Consider the following 4,671-nt stretch of genomic DNA (forward strand, 5'->3'; position numbering starts at 1 on the left):
GCGCATTATGCCGTTTCCATGACCGCATATTGAATGCGGCAACTGGATTCAATGCGACTAAGTCGCATTCATGTAAACGCGGCTTATGTTCTTTTTCGACATGTATGGTGTATGTAACGATACCGGTGGTAAACGATGGACGTTGGCGATGGAAGATATCGGTCGTCTTACTGCATGTATGATTTGGTTATATCGGTGGTCCTGTGGTATAAGCGTTTTTGGTGGAAAGATGGCGGTTGCCTACGTCATCGGACGCAAAATCATACCAGCCACACCGAATCATATCAGCAAGCAAACTGGCTGCCAGTATAGACTGACCCGGAGCCATAGCGGTGCCAGTCTCTCCAGTTATGCAGAACACCAAACCAAACTAGCTGCATGCATAATATCAAGAACTTATATTGGTGTCATACCAGAACTATACAAGCAGCAGGTTTGTTTCTTGTACGTTTTTCCAATAGGGTATATACGCATTTGAGCATTTGGCCGCAGCGCCCTCTCGTCTATAAACGTTCAGCCAATGCATGCAAAGTTTAACACGATTATAGGGTGATTTCAGATAAGATCGACCAAAGGATGGCTAGTCGACATTTTCAAATCAACTGATGTTTTTATATGTTATTGTCTAGTGTCTGGTATGAACGAATCCAAACTTAGTTTTGACTAGAAAAAATACTTGGGGACAGGAAAAATCGTAAGGCATGAGGTGGTGGACAGTTGCATTAACGTGCACTGATGGAGGAGGCCCGTTTGAGAGTGAATAACTAAAGCGATAACATTAGGAGAACTCTAATACGTTTTAGGCGCAAACTTTGGGTATAGCTTGCTTGTAATATAAAGTAATCATATTTATTTAAAATTTATTTATTTTTCTAAAAATTGACAAACATGCCTGCTCGAACGACAAATGGCAAACTTTGGAGGTCTGTATCTCATGAAATAATTTAATCATTATGATATAATTTGCAGATATTATTCTACTAATATATAGCTAATATTTAAAAAATAACTAGGGTATCTGTGTGATACAATAGTTAGGATATATTTAGTCAAACATGGAAAAAAAATCAAACAAAGAAAAATTCCGATGCGAATAAAAAAAAAAAAAACACCACCCTCGATTTTTTTTAAATTTAGGTAACCTGTTATACTCTATTTCGGCATTCATTTCCATTTCCAGCTCCTCAGCCTCGGACTTGTCACTTGTGCACCCAGTAGTTCTTTCACTTGGCAATTATATGCCATCAGTTGGGGTTTAATTTCTATAATTTATGTATACATTATGAAGACGTCCTGGAGCTCCGAACGAGTGTTTTGTGCAGATTACTTTTGCAAACACAAAGACTATACCAAAGCAGCGGAATTTTCGAAGTGTTGGCGAGTTGGACCTAAACTCGTTGAAGCAAATTCTTCCGCCTGACTGTTCCACCAAAGTGAGTGCGACGGACTACCTGTGCTACCATTGCTTCATGCACATCACTAAGGAGATCTCGATGCGAAGCTCAGAGCAGTGCCCTGACATATTTGTGCCAGCTGAAGAAGCAATTGAAGATCTAAATCGCAGCATACTACCTACAGATGTGTCGCCGCTGAGACAACCAAGCGTCGTAAGAAGTCGGGACAGGCCTGCCTATGTCAAGAGAAAGCAGACAGAACTGGAGCAGGTTGCTGTCAAGAATATACGCTCAAGGCTACGTATTGGGTACCACAGGGACGCACCATCGGGGTCGTCCGAACCAACATGCTCCACATGCACTGAGTGGGTGGACAACTTTCGGCAGGCCTTTGAAACCGCCACCTCTCTCCGGGAACGTTGTCAACTGCTTACACTCCTGCCGTCAACACTGACGAAGAATGAGGTTCAAAGATGATTCCACAGGCCTCAATGTACCTCATCAGTAAATCCCGAAAACTCAAGGAAAAGCATGGCGTGTGGTATGAGCCGGATCCTTACACGAGGTGCAAGGTGAGCCCTGAGAACCTGTCTGCTGCCCTAGAGTACTTCACGAAAGACGAGCTACAATGTTCGCGCCAAAGTCCCAACCAGAAGGACGTCATCTCTGTCATGCTCAACGGAGAGAAAACGTTCGTGCCAAAGCGCTTCATGACACGCTCAATACGAGAGGCCTTCCGTATATACAAAGACAAGCATCCCGATTCCGGCGTTGGGCTAACGAAATTTTATTCGTTGCGCCCTAGATGGGTCCAATGTATTCCACACCAGGAAGTGTGCGTTTGTGTGCGCTGCGCCAATTATTATCTTTGTATTGCCGCTCTAGAGAACGTTACAGGCTCAACATTCAACACTGGTGAAATGAACTCGGCATTTCTGTGCGACCCAGCAACAGAACTGTGCCTGCAAGGAGACTGTGATCACTGCCCAAAAGGCCAGTTTTTTACACTCCAGGAACTTGATATCCCGGAGGATGAAGAGATTGTGCTTGCAACATGGGAGTCCGGTGACCTTGTGAAAAAAACTTTGGAACCTGAGACTTTCCTAAAAGTCATCCAAGTGACGGTTGGAAGTTGGGTACTTCACAACCATATCCGGCAAACGCAAGGTAAAGCGATCTACGATGAAAAACAGTGCATGCAACGCGGGAGCATTGTCTTTCATTTTGACTTTGCTGAAAACTGGACCATCGTGCTTCCTGACGAAGTGCAAGCATATCACTGGAAAAAAAAACAAGTTTCGATATTTACATGTGTAGTGACGACAAGAAAATCTACAAACAGCTTTGCCATCATCAGTGAGGACCTGTGTCACGACGCCGCTCACGCTTGCTTGGCTCTAGAAAAAGTGAAGGAGCGGGTTGAAGACAACGTTGCGGTATACTCGTACGTGACGTACGTAAGTGACGGCGCCGCCAGTCATTTCAAGAATCGCTACCAGCTTCACCAATTTGCAAAGGACGATTGCCCACAAGCCCAGTGGTTATTTTCTGCATCTGGACATGGGAAAAATGCATGTGACGGAGTTGGCGGACTCGTGAAGCACCAGGCCACGCTGAACAACCTGAGAGAACGTTCAGTAAGCGCAATTCAGACGGCCAGGACAATGGTGAGCGTTCTATCAAAGAAACTGAAAGGCGTGCATCTTGTATATCTGGACGAAAATGAGGTTGTTCGGTATCGTGAACAAAAAAAAGAAGAGTGGCTGACGGTGCGCGCCTTCCCTGGCATTCAGTCTTGGCACGCGTGGCGGCTCAGCAAGTCATCAACAGAAGGGACCTGTGACGTATATGTAGCACGGACAGTCGGATCTGCTTGGAAGCAACTTTATAAAATGGGTACAGCGAGGAAAACCTTAGCGTAAAGTGCGGAATTTGATTTCCTAAGTACTGCTCATTTTGAATGCAGGGACATCTTATTTATCACATTTTTCTTCACGGGGTATTTAACCTACTGTTTTTGTTGGTGGTTACTAACAATTTTTATCTGATCACTATAAAAAAAAATCCCAAAATGTTATCCTCGAGCAGGATAAAATATATCGGCTTGCCACGATTCATTCATACACCGAGAGCATCGAAGCTGCTCCAGTTAGGCACTATGGCATCCGTCACCTGAAATTGTTTGTAATCGTAAATACACAGCCAACCTAAATATCTTACTATTATATCTTTGTTTTTGTGTGTGGAAGTAAAGTTATTTATTTTACTCTAGATGTAAAATATACCGGAAGGTACAACTTCACACTGCATCATCTTTTCTCAAATCATTAGTCTCTAATATGATACCACTTTGTACGCTTATGTAAAATGCTGTATATAGTTTCTCCTCCCTTTTACTGTGTGACCGATCGCTCTTTTTATCAAGGACCTCATCTGAATAAATGTATATAAAAGATTTGTGCAAGTTTCATGAAACTGGAACTCAGAGTCACTTCTTGTATAGGACACTGCTAAGGGTAGGCTTTGAAAAAGGACCCTACTTTGGGGAGTTGTTTCTTCTTTCACAATGCAATGATGCAACATGTTTTTAATAGAAATGAACGCCGAAATAGAGAATAACAGGGTACCCAAATTTAAAAAAAATTCGAAGGTGGTGTTTTTTTTTTTATTCGCATTGCAATTTTTCTTTGTTTGATTTTTTTCCCATGTTTGCCTAAATATATTGTAACCATTATGTCACTCAGATACCTTATTTATTTTTTCAATAATAGCCATATATTAGTAAAATAATGTCTGCAAGTTATGTAATAATGATTAAACTATTTCATGAGATACAGATTTCCAAGGTTTGCCATTTGTCGTTCGAGCAGGCATGTTTGGCAATTTTTAGAAAACTAAATAAATTTTTAATAAATATTATTACTTTATATTACAAGCAAGTTGTACCCATAGTTTGTTTGTAAAAAGTTTTAAAATTCTCCTAATTTTATTGTTTTAATTATTCACTTTCAAACCTGCCCCCTCCATCAGTGCGCGTTATTGCAACTGTCCACCTCTCCCTGCCTTACGATTTTTCTTGTCTCCAAATTTTTTTTCTGGTCAAAACTAAGTGTGGATTCGTTTATACCAGACACTAGACAATGTCATATAAAAACATCAGTTGATTTAAAAATGTCGACCAGCCATCCTTTGGTCGATCTTATCTGAAATCACCCTATATAAGCATTTGACCGCAGCACCCTCTTCTGTACAGACATTGAGCGGCTACGTGCAACGT

This window comes from Ixodes scapularis, unplaced genomic scaffold (genome assembly GCF_016920785.2).
Source record: "Ixodes scapularis isolate PalLabHiFi unplaced genomic scaffold, ASM1692078v2 PGA_scaffold3__209_contigs__length_174095766, whole genome shotgun sequence".
In the NCBI taxonomy this organism is placed as follows: domain Eukaryota; kingdom Metazoa; phylum Arthropoda; class Arachnida; order Ixodida; family Ixodidae; genus Ixodes; species Ixodes scapularis.